The sequence below is a fragment of the Dama dama genome, chromosome X (genome assembly GCF_033118175.1).
Source record: "Dama dama isolate Ldn47 chromosome X, ASM3311817v1, whole genome shotgun sequence".
NCBI lineage: Eukaryota > Metazoa > Chordata > Mammalia > Artiodactyla > Cervidae > Dama > Dama dama.
The window spans coordinates 43,923,342-43,944,052 of record NC_083714.1 but is presented as its reverse complement, the minus strand read 5'-3'; the positions used below and the strand labels follow the sequence as shown (position 1 = coordinate 43,944,052).

Genomic DNA, 20,711 nt, shown 5'->3' with positions numbered 1-20,711 from the left:
GAGGTCACATGAAAAATCATACGCATCTGAACTGGAACTTGGTCATAGGTCTCATGTGTCCTCCCCTGTATTCTTCCCCTCTTATTAAGAACTCACTGCAAACATAGCTCATTGGAATTCCTCATCAGTACTGTTTAACTTGAAGCCTCCCCACCACCAACAGCATTTTAGATGCTATCTGGACCAGTTAATTGAATTTCAGAGATTCATTCAACACATCTAAGTCCCAGTACTCAATATTTCTCCCATTAACCTACCCTATTGTCAATGCACATCAAGTATCTTAATGTAGTTAGCTTAAATTAAACCTGTTAAGTTACACAGACTAGTGTTTCTAATTTTTTTTTTCATCTCCCCCAAACACACTATTTTAGTAGCCTAAAGACAGAAAGTCAATTGTGGCAATCCAGATGTTACAATGAATCAATAATCCACTTGGCATCTGGCTGTCAAATACCCAACCAACCATCATCAGAAAATATGGAGCCAAATTCTCTAGCCTGCCACTAACTAATTGAGTGGGTCATTTTTCCTTAGCAGTGGTGACAGTCCCTTCCAAGCAATGGTAGGCATGAGAGTAATATGGGACCAGCACACAGACAGAGGACTTACTTGAAGGTATTACAGACAGTTTCAGACTTCGGAAGAGTTTGTAAAAATGTATAACAACAAATTTAAGTACTAGAGTAGTCACAGTTTTGAAAACACTAAGCACTTGTCAAAACGGCAGAGTTAATTTCTTTTAGAATTAAATGAAGGAACAATAATTAGGCGTGCAATTATCCATAACAATACTTGTAAGATTTGTAATTATAGTTAATTGCTATAAAATGTGTTGATTTTAAAAGCTGTTAACGAAATTGAAAATAAAGTAATGGCATTGTAGATGCACATTTCCTTATGTTTGTCCAGGCACATGGGCTAGGGTAAAACCTCAAATGACGTCGCAACCCAGCTCACTGTAATAGCTGCTGGGCTGGCTATATATTCAGCTTCCCTTATTTTTGTTGCACCGCTTTTTTTGCTTTCTCACTTTGTCTCTGCATATGTAACAGGTTCTATTATTCTCTGCTCCCTTTTCCTATTCCATAGAGCTCCTGTGAAGGAGATTTCAAGAGAAACTGATCCACGGATTAAGAAAAAGTAAAATGAAATCATGGAGGTGATCTGGCTTTAAAGTTGGAATACCATTGGATTTGGTTTCCCTGGTGGCTCAGATGGTAAAGACTCTGCCTGCAATGCGGGAGACCGGGATTGATCCCTCTGTTGGGAAGACCCCCTGGAGAAGGAAATGGCTACCCACTCCAGAATTCTTGCCTGAAGAGTCCCATGGACAGAGTATTCTGGCAGGCTACAGTCTAAGGGGTCACAGAGTCAGATACGACTGAGTGACTAACAGTTTCACCATTGGATTATTAAAGCCAGGGTTAACTCTCTCTACACTTGACCCGACGGCAACGCACGTCACTTTTATTCTCTGCAACCACAACTATCTCTTAACATAAGAGGTCTCCAATTTCACCCTTTCTGATGTTTTGTTCAAATATGATTTGGGTTATAATTATAGTATAACGATGGGCTTTCAGGGGAAAAAAGCATGATGTTATCTTTTCAAACTTCACCTTACATTAAAAAATCTAAATTCATGGCTCTGCAATATCTCTTTGTTGAGTTAAATCACCATCCTCTTGTGGGCTGTCCTTAAAAAGAAAAAGTTGGGTACTTGTTACTTGTTTGTTCTATTTTTTGTGAGGAGAAATTTTATAAGCAGTTCAGAGAATTATTTTTTCTTCAAGCACTTAAAGGTTCATGTTTCAAAAATATATAGTTATTAATCACCATTCTAACTATTGCTTGTCCATTTTAATAGCCCTTTACTTAGTAGCATTTACTTACATTGGGCTATAAATTACCTGCATTTAACATTTTTCATATTTGAGACCAATTTGATCCCTTAAAATATCTCTGCAACATTAAACGTATACTCTGGACACTGTGAGACTCAAAGCAAACTGGCAAAAGATGCTATCTTTAGCTTTCCATCTATGTCTAGTATCTCTTTTGTGAAAATGCATGGGGAGTGAAGATACCCTGAGTCTAAAAATTTGATTAACTAATTAGCCTTTAGCAATTTGCTCCCAAAAAAACCCCGGCACTTTCGGATTCATTTCAAAAAGTGGACAATTTCACTGCAATATTAATATTCATTAATTCATTCATCTATTCATCCCACAGACCTTTACTCAGCTGCTATTCTGGGCACATCATTACCATTTAAGGTGCTGGAGATGTGTAGAGTAATTCATCACACGTCCTGACAAAGGTGTGAGGTAGGTCCTACTGTGATTCCTATTTCACAAGTGGAACTTTAAGAAGTTACTTGCCCAATGTCACATAGCTAGTAAGTAACAGAGACACTCCATAATAACTCAGACAACATGACATCTTTTACTGAATCTTTCACTCAGGGAAGTAGCATTTAATCAAAAATCATAGAGGATTGGGAAAGCCTCAGGACACTATGGACACAGAGGACTATTAACTGGAAAAAAATGTTTGTCACTCATTCGTGTCTGACTCTTTGTGACCCCATGGACTGTCAGGCTCCTCTGTACATGGGACTTTTCGGGCAAGAATACTGGAGTGGGTTGCCATGCCCTTCTCCAAGGGGTCTTCCTGACTCTGGGATTGAAGCCGGGTCTCCTGCATTGCAGGCAAATTCTTTACCGTCTGAGCAACCAGGGAAGCCCCTATTTACTGGAACTTTCCCCTAACTCTCTACCACCTTGACAAGACATTATCACCACTGTGAAGTGAAGTGAAGTTGCTCAGTTGTGTCCCACTCTTCGTGACCCCATGGACTGTAGCCCACCAGGCTCCTCTATCCATGGAATTTTCCAGGCAAGAGTACTGGAGTGGGTTGCCATTTCCTTCTCCAGGGAATCTTCCCAACCCAGGGATCGAACCTGGGTCTCTTGCATTGCAGGCAGACGCTTTACCACATGAGACACCAGGGAAGCCCCTGTCACCACTGTAGGTGGCACCAAATTTGGCCATTCATGATCACAATAACTTAGCACCTCTTTTTCAAGCACCCCGACAGTCAGAAAGTGCTTTGACTTCCCAGGATCCCAAGATACAATTCAGTAGGATCTGATTTAAAAGCCTAGGGTTTTTTGTTAGTTTGCCAATCTATTCCGAACTCATTACCAGGTCTCCAGCCTTAGTCATCCATAAAGACTGAGCAGGCACCTGGAGTTCTATGAACTAACAGGACCTTGGAGAAGGTGACTCCCAGAATTTGAGGGTCAGGTTAGAAGATGCAGCCTGTGCTACTAGGAATTAATGTGAACTCAATGACTGCTCACTCCAAAATAGAGGATGGTTCAGTTCCAGTCAAGCCACCTTTTCTATGTTCTCTTCCTTAGACCCCTTAAAAGTCACCTTCAAAAATTCCCCCCACTAAAACAAAAGCCAAACAAAGTAACACAAATTTGGCAGAAGGAATTCTCTTAACCAAAGAGATGGTCACACTCCTTGACCCCATGTTCCTCTCTGAAAACAGAACAAGTAATACTAAGTATCTCCCTGGGAGGCCAAATGGAATGCAGTAAGCTGATTTTCAGAAATAGCAGCTAAGACAGAATTAATTCAAGTCAGTGTTTCCTGTATGTTTGCTTCATTTTAACAACAGAAGAGCTAAGAAGAGGGTCCGTTCATCCTGGAAAATTAGTTGAGGGTCTGAACTAAGCCTGTTTGAGTGTTGCATGCCCCCTTCATCCAGCAGCTGGCCAACCTGGAGTTATACATGTTTCTGGCATTCATGTCACAGAGCCCTATATCATTATGATCACACCATCTACGGCCTTATGGAAGGAATTCAGAGCACAGAAGAAATGATCACTATGAGTTGCATTAGGTGAGTCAAAATCATTAGCAGGAATCAAGTGTTTGTGATCCCCATGTGATTCTAAAGTGCTTCCAGGGCTGAGAACTGCAAGTTTAGATGGTTTCAACTTTGAGAGGTTTCCAAGTAACTGGAACTCATATCACATGCAAAAGGAGTTACTCTCTAGACCAGGACTACCCAATCATGATATAACATAGTTCATGGATAAAATTTTTAAATTTGCAGATAACACATGGATAAAAGTGAAAAGCAACAGGTAAATTAATTTTATAACACATTTTATACAACCGAATATATCCAAAATATTAGATACAAACATAGATCCATACTGACACTTAAACACTGATTCTGTCTTTTGTGCATTCAGTCATTGACTGGCCACCCCCTGGCAGGCACTGTGATAGACGCTGCAAGGTACACAGAAGTCAAGGAGATTTTCCTTATAGGGGACTGGAATACATAAGTAGGAGGTCAAGAAATATCTGGAGTAACAGGCAAATTTGGCCTTAGAGTACAAAATGAAGCAGGGCAAAGGCTGACAGAGTTTTACCAAGAGAATGCACTGGTCATAGCAAACACCCTCTTCCAACAACACAAGAGAAGACTCTATACATGGACATCACCAGATGGTCAATACCAAAATCAGATTGATTATATTCTCTGCAGCCAAAGATGGAGAAGCTCTATACAGTCAGCAAACACAAGACAGGGAGCTGACTGTGGATCAGATCGTGGACTCCTTATTGCCAAATTCAGACTTAAAGAAAGTAGGGAAAACCACTAGACCATTCAGGTATGACCTAAATCAAATCCCTTATGATTATACAGTAGAAGTAAGAAATAGATTCAAGGGATTAGATCTGATAGACAAGAGTGCCTCAAGAACTATGGATGGAGGTTCGTGACATTGTACAGGAGGCAGTGATAAAGGCCATCCCCAATAAAAAGAAATGCAAAAAGGCAAAATGGTTGTCTGAGGAGGCCTTACAAATAGCTGTGAAAAGAAGAGAAGCAAAAGGCAAAGGAGAAAAGGAAAGATTTATCCATTTGAATGCAGAGTTCCAAAGAATAGTAAGGAGAGATAACAAAGCCTTCCTCAGTGATCAATAAAAAGAAATAGAGGAGAACAATAGAATGGGGAAGACTAGCGATCTCTTCAAGAAAATTAGAGATACCAAGGGAACATTTCATGCAAAGATGGGCTCGATAAAGGACAGAAATGGTATGGGCCTAACAGAAGCAGAAGATATTAAGAAGAGATGGCAAGAATACACAGAACTATACAAAAAATATCTTCATGACCCAGATAATCACAATGGTATGATAACTCATCTCTAGCCAGACATCCTGGAATGTGAAGTCAAGTGGGCCTTAGGAAGCATCACTACAAACAAAGCTAGTGGAGGTGATGGAATTCCAGTTGAGCTATTTCAAATCCTAAAAGATGATGCTGTGAAAGTGCTACACTCAATATGGCAGCAAATTTGGAAAACTCAGCAGTGGCCACAGGACTGGAAAAGGTCAGTCTTCATTCCAATCCCACAGAAAGCAATACCAAAGAATGCTTAAACTATCACACAATTACACTCATCTCACACGCTAGCAAAATGATGCTCAAAATTCTCCAAGCCAGGCTTCAACAGTACGTGAACCGTGAACTTCCAGATGTTCAAGCTGGATTTAGAAAAGGCAGAGGAACCAGAGATCAAATTGCCAACATCCGTTGGATCATCAAAAAAGCAAGCAATTCCAGAAAAACATCTACTTCTGCTTTATTGACTATGCCAAAGCCTTTGACTATGTGGATCACAACAAACTTCAAGAGATGGGAATACCAGACCACCTGACGTGCCTCTTGAGAAACCTGTATGCAGGTTAAGAAGCAACAGTTAGAACTGGACATAGAACAACAGACTGGTTCCATATCAGGAAAGGAGTACCTTAAGGCTGTATATTGTCACCCTGCTTATTTAACTTATATGCAGAGTATATCATGAGAAATGTTGGACTGGATGAAGTACAAGCTGGAATCAAGATTGCTAGGAGAAATATCAATAACCTCAGATATGCAGATGACACCACCCTTATGGCAGAAAGTGAAGAACTACAGAGACTCTTGGTGAAAGTGAAAGAGGAGAGTGAAAAAGTTGGCTTAAAACTCAACGTTCAGAAAACTAAGATCATGGCATCTGGCCCCATCACTTCATGGTAAATAGATAGGGAAACAGTGGAAACAGTGACAGACTTTATTTTCTTGGGCTCCAAAATCACTGCAGATGGTGACTGCAGCCATGAAATTAAAAGATGTTTGCTCCTTGGAAGAAAAGCTATGACTAAACTAGACAGCATATTAAAAAGCAGAGACATTGCTTTGAGAACAATGGTCCATCTAGTCAAAGCTTTGGTTTTTCCAGTAGTCATGTATGGCTGTGAGAGTTGGACTATAAAGACAGTTAAGCACCAAAGAATTGCTGCTTTTGAACTGTGGTGTTGAAGAAAACTCTTGAGAATCCCTTGGACAGCAAGGATATCCCACCAGTCCATCCGAAAGGAAATTGGTCCTGAATATTCACTGGAAGGACTGATGCTGAGGCTGGAACTCCAATACTTGGTCACCTGATGTGAAGAACTGACTCATCTGAAAAGACCCTGATGCTGGGAAAGATTGAAGGCGGGAGGAGAAGGGGCTGACAGAAGATGAGATGGTTGGATGGCACCAGCGACTCAATGGAGATGAGTTTGAGTAAGCTCTTGGAGTTGGTGATGGACAGTGAAGCCTGGCACACTGCAGTCCATGGGGTGGCAAAGAGTCGGGCACGACTGAGTGACTGAACTGAACTGAACTGATCCTCAGGGTGCATAAGGGAACATACAACCAGCTGACATACAACCCCCAAACCTAAGTGTACAGAGACATGCATATGCAACACTATGAGAGGTGCATCTTTTTACTGCTTCCGACCTGTATGATTTTGTGTCCAGATCATTTTGACCAGATCAGGGTAAGAAAAGGAAACAGAGGTGAGATGAGGAGAAGAGAGAGGAGGCAGTTTTGACAAACAGCAACACTTGAAATCCGGGCTTGAGGATCAAAGCTACAGTCTTAGTTTATTCTGCTCTAATGGCACAGTGGTGAGAAGATCACCATTTACCCAGAAAAATCATGCATTCTTGCTTGTCCAGCTTTGCATGACCCCCAAGGAGGTGGGTATGAATTTTTACCAAAAATGTGAAAGACAGCCTTCCCAATCAAAGATATATTTACAAGATATGAACCTATTTGCCCAGAAGAAGCAAGAGAATCTTCACTATGGGGCTTGTGCAGAGCTCAGTTAATCTGGCAGTGTTCACAAGCTTTATTGGGAAGATACAAGCAAACGACCATGCCTGGCCGTTGGAGCAACAAACACAGCGCAAGATGGCTGATGTTAGCGTCAGAGAAGCCTTTCTCCACAAAAAAGTCTAGGGCCTTGCTCTCTCCACCTCCTTCTCTTGACCTTGGAGCTGATAAGATTTTTAGGTTTTGCCACAGAGTGTGCTGAGTGGGACTACCAGAGGTCACTGAAGATTGGATTTCTTGTTTGAGGCGTAAGGGATGATAGCAATGCATTTAAGATGAGCCTTGAAGGATGGGGTGAGTTTGAACAGGCAAACTGAGGAAGAGAAACATTCTAGGTGAAAGCAGTGGCATGCAAAGGGAGAGAGGGAGAAGAGCCTAAAGAAACAAGATGAGCCAGAGCAAGGTGACCCTACACTTCCAGATCACAAATTCCTACAAGCCCATGAAAGAGGCTGAATCAAAGTTCTCTGCTGGGGCTAAATCTAATGCCATGTCCCTAGAATCATCATCACCCAGCAATCCGGGATATGGGTGAGAGGATGACACGGAAAAGGTGGACGAACAATTGCAAACATCTCTCTTTCCTAGGCCAAGTTCCTCTCTCTCCCAAAGCTGTTTCAGCTCCTCTTTCTTAAGCCTCCATGTAATAATGAGGACTTGGGGGTTAAATGTGCAGAGGGCTTTCTGAGCTCCTACAGGGAACTCAATAATAGAGCTTTACAAACAAGGGGCTTTCAAAGTCCTTAATCCCAAGAAATTTAATAATATTCACAAACACAGGTTTAAATGAAAAACTTGAAAAGCAAAAAATGTCTGCTACATTAATACAGCATTAGTGGACTGTAATAAGGTTTTGATTTAATCTCTTTAGAAAGCCCTTAATACTCTGCATCAAATACAAAGCTAATCTTCTTGTTTCCTCTGAAACTCTACCTCAGCAAATTGTTCATCCAGCCATGGCAAGAAATTGGAGCCTCTTCAAAATTTATTCTGCCCACGGGCAAACCAGTGGAGATTTCCAGGTCTTATTTTATACCACATGCATCTCACTTTGGACTTACAGTGTATTTTGTAGATTAAACAATCCTCTATCAATAGTTATGTTTTTAAGTTGCAAAGCTTAAAAACACTTTCCAAGTACTTGCGCACAGAAAGGACTTTTCATCCTCTTTTGGTCATTCTTTTTTTCTCCTGGTGATCTGTCTTATGTCAATTTAATTATTAGACTGGCCCAAAGAACTCAAGAAGGATTAAGAGGAAATTTCCCCCTCCCGACACTGTTCAACATGCCAGTAAATAGGGACGCAGTAAACTCTAATTATCTGGCACACCATAATAAGATGTTTCATTGCCTGGATCAACTAGATAAAATTTACATCAGGGAACTGACCCTTAACTGATTGGGTTGAGGGAAGCAAAACAGATTGACTAACGCAGAGAAAGAGAGCTGTACCCCTCCCGGATCAAGTGTCCAACGGCTGCCATTAAATTGAAACTCAATGAAATACCTTTGCTGCCTCATGGTTTCATTTCCTCTACCCAAGAAGCAGTTTCCTGAATATTTCAAATAAATTGGAAGCTCATAACTTTAATAAAGTTTTATGAAAATGAACAGCGAGATGGTTTTTTCTAGACTGGAGGTTAATACTTTACATTATATCAGTTCTTCATCTGTAAAGGAGCACAGGGTGCCTTTAACTGCATAAGGTGTTAGCATCCATCACACACTCTGCTCCTTATTAACAGACTGCTGGCCTGGGAGAGGGAGAACAGAGTTTTGCTGCCCTTGGCCCAGTTCTGCTCTTCGTGAAGGCAGTTGGGCACAGGATCCCTTCCAACTGCCAGCTGAAAGGGGACCAGAGATCCAAGTCAGGACACCTGGCTTTGCAAGCTCACAATGACTGCAGTCCAGAGTTTCAAACTTTGAAAAAAAACCACAAAACCCAGTGCATCCCACCCTCTACCTAAATAAACTTTTTAATTTAAATATTGCATTTCTTATTTTTCCTGCTAAGAAAACTCCTCTGCATTTATGGTGGACATTTTTGAAAATGGATTAATCTTTTGTTTTTCAAATGAATTCAGCTTTGCATTTGAAACTTACATGCTGTTTTCTGCAGAAACTAAAGGCAGGGCAAAGGCAAGGAGCCAGATTTGAAACCGTGGGAACTCCAGCCGCAAGAAGAGAGGTGGGAAGAGCAGCAAACATAGTAAACGCCAACAGTAAGAGGCATCAGAATATTTAATCATGAGCACAGTGCAATGCAAGCAAAGTCTTCACCCACATGACTTTTCTTTCCAGAACATTCCCAGCACCTCAGTCTGTTCTATCTCTATAGCTACATGTACAGCAATCACCCTTCTTGCCCTAATTTTGAGTTTAGCTCTTGCATGGAGTGTCCATTACATAATTTTAAGTAAGTCATCATTGTGATGTGTGCTGGTTATATAAACCCATCAGGAATGTGAACATTCTCATAGATGTAATATCACACTGCATTATGAATCCACCACATCACATCTTCTTTACATTCTACTGGGGATTATTATTTAGTTAATTATATATGGAATATATCACACTTTTCAGCCCATGTAGTAAATAAACCTTTTAGCTAAAATCTAGAGAAAGAAATAGATTAGATTGCTATATTTTTAAGTGACCAAGTCCTCTTTTCCTCTCCTTGCAGATGATGTTCTATGTTCCTGAGGCTGTGGTGGGGGAGGGGACATGAAGAAAGAAATTTTCAGCTTACTCCCACTTCACTGTGAGTAATGCACATAATGAATACAATTCCTCGATCCCATCTAAGGTTCACTTTTCTGTATTTTCTCAGGTTCCCAGAGTCCATATGAAATGATATGTAGATAAACTAAGGATATGCAGAAGAAAAATAGATACTACAGCTCTCAACAGAAGATAAATTTCTACTCTCCATTTTTGTTCCCCCCTGTACCACCATGAGGCTTCCCAGGTGGCTCAGTGGGTATAGGGTCTGCCTGCAATGCAGGAGATGCAGGAGACCTGGATTTGATCCCTGGGTTGGGAAGATCGCCTGGGGAAGGGCATGGCAACCCACTCCAGTATTCTTGCCTGGAGAGTCCCATGGACAGAGGAGCCTGGTGGATTACAGCCCACAGGGTCGCAAAGAGTGAGACACAACTGAAGCGACTGAGCACACACGCACATAGCACCATGACTTAACTTTCAGTGAGTAAAATACTTTTGGTTAGAAGCTTTGGTTATCCCTGGGGTTCTTAGTGAAGCAGGTTTAAGGCACCTTTCAGATGCATTTAGAGTGTCTGGAAACTCTGGGTGACTCAACACTGCAATCTGATCATAAATGTCATGCAGTCAATAGACAAATGATACTCAGCTTAAGGAACAAATGGTCCAACTGCACCAGGAATACTGTCCAAACTTTGGGATCCTGGGGACCTGGACTCTCAGGACGAGGGAAACAAGGGTAAGGGTGACACGGGCTAAACTGTCAAATGGAGAACGGCAGAGACTAAGCTAGGCAAAGAGAAGAGTTAAATGTCTTCAGTGACCAAAAGTGCCACATGTCAGCAGGATGCAACTTGCCCCAGAATTCACAATGTGCCTCCCAGGGAGGCAGACTTCAGTCCAGTACAAAGCAGAACTACTGAAGACAGCCAGAGGCTGAATGAACTGCCTCAGGAAACACTGAGCTTCCCATTTCTGGAGGAAAAAAAACATTTATTGGAGGTTTCAAAATTAAGATATAATAATTGCACTAAATAGCCTTGAAGGGTTCTTTGCAACTCCGTGATGATATTATCATCTTCCTATAAATGAGGTCATCGCTGAGCTCCCAACCTGCCTTCATCAACAGGTATGGCCTCTCTTGGTTGGTATGGGAACACACAGTAGGGATTTCAGGCAGTGCTGCAAGCAGCTCAAGAAAGCTCTGATTCCAACCTGAGCGGGGCCTTACCTAAGTCAAGTACAGGCACCTGCACAGATGGCGCCTTTCCATCTAGTTCATGAAGTCCCCCAGAACACCCTGCCCACACCTCATCCTCTTAACTATAGGCATCGTTATGCCTGTACCGACCTCTGAGTGCAACAGCGAACTTCCCTTTACAGGCTCTCTTGTGATGAAAGTCTCTCAAAATACACGTGCCCGGTGGCAAGCTCATTAGCACAAAGACAGCTGCCTAACCACCATCCTTATCCTCCATCTCCAATCCTGATCTAGGCTGTCAGGCATCCTCCCCAAGCTAAGTTGTCAGGCAGCTGGCAGTCTCAGATCTGGATCAATCACAGACCAGATGTTGGCTGCTGGTTATTGGTTTACCAGATCTGCAACCTTTGTGGCAGACTGAACCTGGAGTGCAAACTCTAATGCAAAAACATCAAAATAATGCACATATCTCCTGGCCATTTCACCCCCTGCATGGGAACACAACACAGTTCCCTCCCATTTTCTAGTAGATGCTTGCAGCCAAACACACTGCACTGTCTTAGGCAGGAAATAAATAGTTTCCTCTTGGACATTCATTCCTACAAAACTAAACCCCATCCTCGCTTTTGCCACACACAAGAAACAAAAGGTCTTATACCTGATATGGGAACTAAAGGGAACTGTCAATCACCACACCCCATTAGTGACAGAAGACATTACCAAGATATTTCCAATGGCATTTTCTATGACCTCATTTGAAGTGCTGCTTTCCCCTCTCTCCACTGCATCATAACAAAACCCTCAGTTGTTTAAATAAGGCTGGCAGGATGTACCACAAAGTCACTACGGGCATTCTTGCACACTTAAAAGCCATATGGTATTTCCTGGCTTCTTTGAGCTTTCATTATGCCATTTTCGCACCCCACCCCTCCACCCTGCCCCATATCCAGGAAAATTAGTTCCTTCACATAATGGAGTCAAAAGTCTACTTTTCTTACTCAGATAATGGCAACTATGAATACAGCTCCATTCTGAGCAATAAGAAAGCTCCTGTGGCCATCTGAAGTGGCTCGCACCTATGGCTGGGTCCTCCTTAACCCTGGATATAGCCCACGGGCTTCCCAAGTGGTGCAAGCGGTAAAGAACCCGCCTGCCAGGTTCTGGCATAAAAACTCCTTATGCCAGGAGACATAAGAGACACAAGTTCAATCCTTGGGTTGGGAAGATCCCATGGAGGAGGGTATGGCATCCACTCCAGTATTCTTGCCTGGAGAATCCCCATGGACAGAGGGGCCTGGCAGGCTACAGTCCATAGGATCGCACAGAGTCAGATACAACTGAAGCAACTTAGCATGCACATACGCCCTAGAAAAAGTCCTCAGGACTAGGCCCCAGGGATGCAGAGGATCTTTCCTGGCTACACTTCTTCTCATGTCTTCTCAGCCCTCTTGCCCTGTCTGAATAGCAGTGATTTCCAGCCAGAAGCCTTGACCCAGCCATCTTGGCAGCAGTGTGATGTGCCTCGGCAGGCTCTTAACACAGCGGGGGTGCTGACTATCTGGCTCTAGAACCCCCTTGGATATCTGCTGTACAGTCATGGGGCAGAGCGGCCTCACCGCTGAGTGCAACTCAAGCACCAGGACCCCAGCAGATCAGTGGCGCCCAGACTCCATGCCGGGGAAGGGGCATAAATCATCTTCTGTATCTGCTTCAACCTTTAGAGATCGCAAGTACTTCCATGGACATTTCAATCTAATTCTAACAATTAATTTTATCTGGGGTTAAGGTGAAATGTCACTGCCATTTACAGTTCAGAAAAGAGAGACAAAGAAGATGCCACAGGTCCTATGAATCAGTGGAGAAGTCCATACAAAGTACTGTTGACCATTCCTGTGATGTACTTCTACAACTATTACTCTTAACAACAATAGTAGCTTAGGAATACTGTATTTACAAGTACTGACAGAAAGGATTCAGGACACATTAGAAAAGCAATGCTTCTAATTTAATTTGGCAACTTCAGTTCATTATTCTCTGGCAAGTGTCTCCTTTTGAACAGATTAGCTATATAATTTGTGGGGTTCAGGGCAAAATGAAAATGTGGGACTTCCTTTTAAAAAAGGTATTAAGAATTTCTAGACTATGACAGCAGAGCTTTAAAGCAAGCATGGAGCCCTTCTAAGCTCAGGGCCCAATGAGGCTACACTTGTCACAAGCTGGGCCCTGCTTCTGAGCCTTCAAGAGACACTTAAGTCTTAGTATAAGTGTAGGGACAAAAGAGGAAACATGGTTGGGATTCTTTTATTTTTCTCATTTCCTGAGAACTCTGAAATTTGTTTCCTTTTATAAATATATCATCACGAGTACCATTAGAATCAGAGATTCGCACAATTTCTGGATGATAAATCTAGACTGTGTTTTTCCTTCACTGATTCTTGACATAATGAATTTCCTGTGGAGTTTTTATTCATCTTGCTCAGCCTCTCAAATACTATCTAAAACAAAGACTAGGAAAGCAGTTCTATCTCCATCCCTCCCTCTCTTAGACCCTTCAATTAAGAAAGGATACGGTGAATATGTTAGAACTAAGCTAAGCAGGGGCAGGCAGAAAGGCTGTGTCAGTTACCCTGCTTGCGAAGAACAAACAGTGCCATTGAAGGCACAACCCCACACAAAGCTGTGCGAAGTGATTCTCACTCCAGAGATGCTAGATATTTTCAGTCTGGGGAGAGCCAGTCTGTGCCCAGCCGAAGCCCCACCCATCACGATTCTTCCCTAACTCTCCCACTTCCAAGTTCAGTTCAGTTCAGTTGCTCAGTCATGTCTGACTCTTTGCAACCTCATGGACTGCAGCACGCCAGGCCTCCCTGTCCATCACCAGCTCCTGGAGTTTACTCAAACTCATGTCCATTGAGTCAGTGATGCCATCCAACCATCTCATCCTCTGTCGTCCCCTTCTCCTCCACTTCTCCCACTTCCAAGCCAGGAAACAAACAAAAGAAAGCTAGGAAAACCATCAAACAACTAACATGAAATGCATATTGCAATGTTTTTAAGTGCTCTATGATAAAAGTTTGAATAAGAGCCACATTTTGGGTTTTGTATACCCGATCACACACAGAAAAGGTGTTTTCACTAGGCTGATGTCTTGGAGTCTGGCTTTCTGTCCTCTGTGATCCTTTCTTGACAAATGACTGACCATATTTAACCGATTCTAAGATGCATATTTTCTTCACATTTTCATGTGTCTGAAATCAGAATGTGTCTTATAAACAGTGGCATTTTACTATCCCTGTCAGCCAGGAGGCAGTTGAAAGGGAAATGTCACTGCCATATATATTCAAACTTGGTTGTGGCTATTTTGGTATCATGATATATGATAAAAATATATGTCCATATATGCCAAAAAAAGCCCTTTTGGTAAGTATAAAATTAAAATTTTATGGATATGAAACCATTACATCACAGTTTATTTGGAAGTATTTTTTTCTTTCTTAGTGTTACATAAAAACATACTACATAAAAAAATCTCAAATATGATGAAACACGTCTTATCTTCTGTAGAATGCAATATCTGCCACTGACAATTTTGAAGAGCTTGAAGAACTTCATGTATATCCACTGAGAAGCCATCCATAGTTCATTCTGGGAAAATTTCCAGGTACTAATAAAAGACTACTTGTTCAATATCTTTAGTGGAATATTGGTTTGTTTGGGGTTTTTTACTTTTTCCTAAGAAAAACAACTACAAATTTCAAGCCTAACAACTAGAAATTCCCCAATTCAGAAACTCAAATACTAGTAAAGGAACTAGTTTCATCAGAATATCAACATTAGTGGACAAATCAATCTCTTCTGTGATCATGCTTTTTAGGGGAAGTTAGAGAATTTTAATCTGAGGTCTAGAGTAGCACTATCATATAAAACATAATGCAAGCCACCTATATCATTTTAATTTTCATGTTACAATATTTTAAAAAGTTTTAAAAATAGGTGAAATTAATTTTAATAATGTGTGTTGTTTCACTCAATATATCCAAAATATTATCATTTCTACATGTACTCAATACAAAAATATTAATGAAAAATTTCATTTATGTGTGCCCTGTCTTTGAAATCTGCTGTGTTGCATTCTACATTTAGAATATATTGCAGTTGGCACTAGTGTGTGTTTAGTCACTAAGTTGTTTCTGACTCTTTGCAATGCCATGAGCTGTAGCCCGCCAGGCTCCTCTGTCCATGGGATTTCCCAGGCAAGAACACTGGAGTGGGTTGCCACTTCCTTCTCCAGGGGATCTTCCTGACCCAGAGATCGAACCTGGGTCTCTTGCATCTCCTGCATTTTCAGGTGGATTCTTTACCACTGAGTCACCTAGGACAGGTGACTTCACTAGGGAAGCCTAGTTTGCACTAATCACATTTCAAATACTCAATACCCACATGTTGCTAGCGGCTCCAATATCAGATTATGGAGGTCTAGTCAATATACACATTTATCAGCAAAACTAAAATAATCCCTTTCAGAACCTTTGGCTCAAACATGATCAGTCATAGAAGCAGTTGGCAGAAAATCAAGAGTGGCAGCTACCTCCACTGCACTCCTATGACTGTGAACTACAAAAAATTGATTATTCTAACTGACAATACATTGCTCTGGAGCAATCCTGCTGATGACAGTTTAGAACAATGGTCTTCAAACTTGGCTACTCATCCATGAATTCTTTTCAGAAAGTATGTGAGCAGGGGTAGTTTGCAGGGAATCCACGCTCAGCTTCTCAACATCCATGCCTCTTCCTGCCTAAAACTGATCCATCCAAGAACAACTTTTTCCCACTTGCTTAAAATTAAGCATTATGTTGCAGCTATTCTCAACACTAATCACTTACATCTGTCATTAACTGAAAAGAAAAGCACCTCCTAATAGCGGCATATACTGTCCACGCTGATTCTTTTACACATAATTGAAATGTTTTTTTGTATTACAAAATGTTTCCATTGGTAAAACATGTATAGAAGTTGTATGTGATTTCTTTCAAATAAGGTACATTATTCAATTAAACTAGCTAAAATGTGTTTTCTCAGATTGTATCTTGAAATATCTTTCCCAATGAAAGTCAATCCTCATTTCATTTTATAATTACAGATTTTCTAGCACTTATTATCAAAAAATACAATACAGTTGTTGCCAGACCAGTTATTTTTTAGCTCTATATATTTTTCTCTTTTATAAAATATGGTTGAAAAGTTTAATCCTGTGGCCCAAAAAAATTAATGTCTTTAAAACTTTTTATACATTATTCTTAATTACTTCCAGAAACCCAAAATTGGGATATTTGTTTATCAAAAGAAACTATGCATGCCATTCAATTCCTTGTTTTATAACATGTTAGCTACATATTACACTGCTTAATTTTAAATTACATATAAGAAACAAAATTATTATTTAATTTATTTTGAAATAAATAAGAATCTCATTTTAATCTTCTATTTACTTTGCTAGTAAAATATTTAACCAGAGGTGTCCCCAAGTTGATTTCTCCATGGTTTAAATAATGCTCCTCAAAATGCATATTAGTTTATATTATCCATTTAAAAATTAAATTGGACACTTTATCTGAAGATAAAGCTGATTTGGCTGATTATTTTGATATGAACATTGCCTTTGCCAACTGAGTTATATTATAAATGTTTTCTATGAAATCAATAATCCAAATCAGTAGCCTCAAAGTTTCATATTTAGGGGAAATAATAAACTAAAGGGATTTTATCAAAATTATTGTATTAACTAAGTGACACTTATCTAAGTATTTTGATTTTCCCAATCTTTGTAAGTCCACTGAATTAAAAACAATGTCTCAGAATGAAAGAATGATATATAACAGTCATTTGCTAAACCTTGGTAATAAGGTTATTCTGGTAAATCTCCCAGAAATGCTAAAATTAATGATTCAGCAACAAACCCTTCTATAAATTGGGCTTCTTTTCTTTCAAACAATTAAAGATAGGTTCAGCCAAATTGTCTGTTAAAAATAAAAAATAAAATTAATTTAAAAAGTTTAAGTCAGCTTTTCCTTTTCCGGTAAGCAGCCTGAGCTGACCCCTAAAAATGGTGCAGTATTCACTCGGCCCAGAAAACCCCACAAAATCATGCAAATCAAGAGGTTCAAATCTTCATGTTCACTTTAAGAACACTGGTGAAACTGCCCAGGCGATAAAGGGTATGCATATCCGAAAAGCCACCAAGAATCTGAAGGCTGTCACTTTAAAGAAGCAGTGTGTGCCCTTCCGTCATTACAACGATGGAGTTGGTAGGTGTGCACAGGCCAAACAGTGGGGCTGGACGCAGGGTCGGTGGCCCAAAAAGAGTGCTGAATTTTTACTACACATGCTCAAAAATGCAGAGAGTAATGCTGAACTTAAGGGCTTAGATGTAGATTTTCTGGTCATTGAGAACATCCAAATGAACAAAGCCCCCAAGATGCAGCTCAGGGCAGGACTTACAGAGCTCACGGTCAGATCAACCCCTACATGAGATCTCCCTGCCACACTGAGATGATCCTTACTGAAAAAGAACAGATTATTCCTAAACCAGAAGAAGAGGTTGCACAGAAGAAAGAGATATCCCAGAAGAAACTGAAGAAACAAAAACTTATGGCCCGGGAATAAATGCCACAGAAAATAAATGCAAATAAAAGTAAAAAAAAAAAGTTTAAGTCATTAAACTTTTTTTTTATGACTGGTCACCATGTGATTTTTGACCTGTGACTTGGACACTCATTCCGTTCCCTTCTCTTTACTCATGGGAATAAAATTTATACTGTACTCTGTCTCATTAGAAGGAAGAGTCATCCTCCATGAACTAATTTGGGGAAAACTAAACAATCAAATTCACTTAAGAAAAGCATTGCCAACCAAATTCTAGCTTTCATTTTTTACTTTTCAAAATGTGTAATATTTTATACTCTTCTGATAAACTGTGTGCTACTAATAATTTAATAGTAAAAGATTTAGTACGTAGAAGCTTAGCATTATAGGAAAATTTATTTCAACCTATATTTTTGCAGAGATGTATGGGTGACTAATAAAAGGTCTTTAAACATAAAAATAAATTGCATTAGGATAAATTATGTGAGGGAAGTTGAATGGAATGGCAATTCCAAGGAAATAATAAAATCATGTAAAATTTCTAACCATTCATGGTTTTTTCTCATTTGTTTGCTCTTAATTAACAATGATGAGTATTTAGTTAACATGATATTTTTAGCTCATTGGACGGATTAAGGTGAAAGTGAAAGTCACTCCTTCCACTCTTTGCAACCCCATGGTCTATACAGTCCATAGAATTCTCCAGGCCAGAATACTGGAGTGGGTGGCCGTTCCCTTCTCCAATTAGCATGGTATTTTTAGCTCATTGGACAGATTAAAAATGTGACTAAATCATTAAACCATTTATTAAAAGTATAAATATTTATAATATGCTGCAAATGATAACTGTACAAATAATTAAGCTTATGATAAGAAATTTCAGATGCTAACTTCAAGATGTTTGACAGGGTAGACAGTTTCTCAAAATTATTTTAGGTAGCCTATAATTAGAAAGTTTGAAGACCACCACTGTAAAACATAGTCTCATTGAATCCCAGAGGAAAACTGAGTGAGGGAAAGAATTTTAGAAACAGAGACTTGTTTTTATTTTCTGACTTTTAAATTTCTGAACAGTTCCCCCTTTATTCCCAGGGATATGTTCCAAGACCCTCTGTGGATGCCTGAAACCGTGGATAGTACTCAACCTTATATAGACTATGTTTTTTTCCTATACATACACACCTATAATAAAGATTAATTTATAAATTAGACAGTAAGAGATTAATGATAATAATGAAAATATCTTATTGTACCATATAATGTCTTTTCCATCATAACTAGGCACTTATCCCTCACTGTGGCTGTAATTCTCACAGTTTGAGATGCAATAGCAAATCTGGGACCAATTTCTTTTTCCTTCTTCACAATTTCATGGGTAGAAGATGCGTTCTTACCGTAGATCCTAGCAACCTCAGCATACAATGTGGTTTTCTTTATTAACTCAAGAGCTTTTAACTTACAGGAGCACTTCATGGCTTCTCTTTGGTGTATCCGAATTGCCAGCATCACTACTCTTGTACTTTGAGGTCATTATTAAGCAAAATAAGGTGACTTGGACACAAGGCTGTGATATCTCAACGGTCGATCTGATACTAAGTGACTAATGAGTGGGATGTGCAGGACTAACGGATGCTTCACATCCTGGGTGGGACCGAGCAGGCTGGCGCAATATTTCATCATGCTACTCAAAATGGCGTGCAATTTAAAACTTAAGGATTGTTTATTTCTAGAAATTTATATTTAATATTTTCAGACCACAGTTGAGTGCGGGTAACTGAAACATTGGAAATAGAAACAATGGATAAGGGTGGGGACTATGGTATAGCAGAAACCACTATAACTTCATGTACACCAGCTTATTCACCAGGGCAGTTATACAACCTTGCAACGGTGAAATTTTAGGGAGTATTTCTAAGCAATCCACAAATACTGTACTTACTCACAATGGTCACTAGGTGGCGAAAGACACCCTCTTCCCCGCTTCCACCAGCTCTCTCAATCTTCCTATCTCCTGCAAAAAGAAAAAGGATAGGATTAACATAGAACAGTGACAACGAGACACAACAATAGCAAGAAATATTTGTTTTAGGTGTTTCCATTTCCCAAGGACAGTAAGAAGTCCCTCTCATCTCTGAAAATTTCAGAAATAGCCTTGTCTGGGAAGGTCATTTATTCTTCATTAATATCATTTACAAATATTGTTAACTAATACATCTCTCTGATATAACCAGGCACTTTAACTACAAAACTCAAACCTTATTCAGCTAAGTACTTCAGCTCTAGAAAAACCAAAAAGCAGCAGCAGCAGTGGCCTCTGGGACATTCCAAGTACGAGGTTAAGCCCTTCATTGCACTGAATCTGCAAACAGCTCTAAGAGCTAGGTGTTAATATCACCCCCAGGACACAGGTGAGAAAGTAGGAAAATGACCCCAAATCGTTGAGTCAGTAAGTGCCAGATATGGGATGCAAATGCAGGTTTGGTTTTGTTCATTTTCAAGTTCAATAGCCACACCCTTAAATATCACACTCTGAGATACTTTGGGGTTGTGTGTGTGTAACTGTCTATGGGTCTTTCTATATTTGCCTATCCATATTTATATTTCTGTGCTTCTGTGTCCACAATTCTGTGCAATGTGAAAGTGTGTGTCTGTGTGCACACACACGAACACATGTGCAATCCAGAGCTTTCAGAGATATTTCTGGTAATTTCCACATCACTTTATATAGTTTAGCCATCAGGGGGAGCTCACTAATTTTCATTTTCTCTTGAAGAGGCTAAGAAAAAGATACACTAAAAGTCACATTCTTTTATATGTGGTTGAGTCTGTTTTCATATGTTTAAGTCTGAATGTGTCTCTACATCTATGCATGTGGAAGTCTGTGTTTCTG

The 20,711-nt window shown here is 40.0% G+C and overlaps 1 long non-coding RNA gene across 1 annotated transcript in view; it reads right to left on the bottom strand.

Annotated features, from left to right (window-relative positions):
- LOC133051576 (uncharacterized) overlaps nucleotides 1-20,711 on the bottom strand; it is a 48,014-nt gene that overhangs the window by 13,577 nt on the left and 13,726 nt on the right. The window contains exon 3 of the long non-coding RNA XR_009691893.1: nucleotides 19,761-19,832. This is a non-coding gene — a long non-coding RNA (uncharacterized LOC133051576). The remainder of the gene's footprint in view (nucleotides 1-19,760; nucleotides 19,833-20,711) is intronic.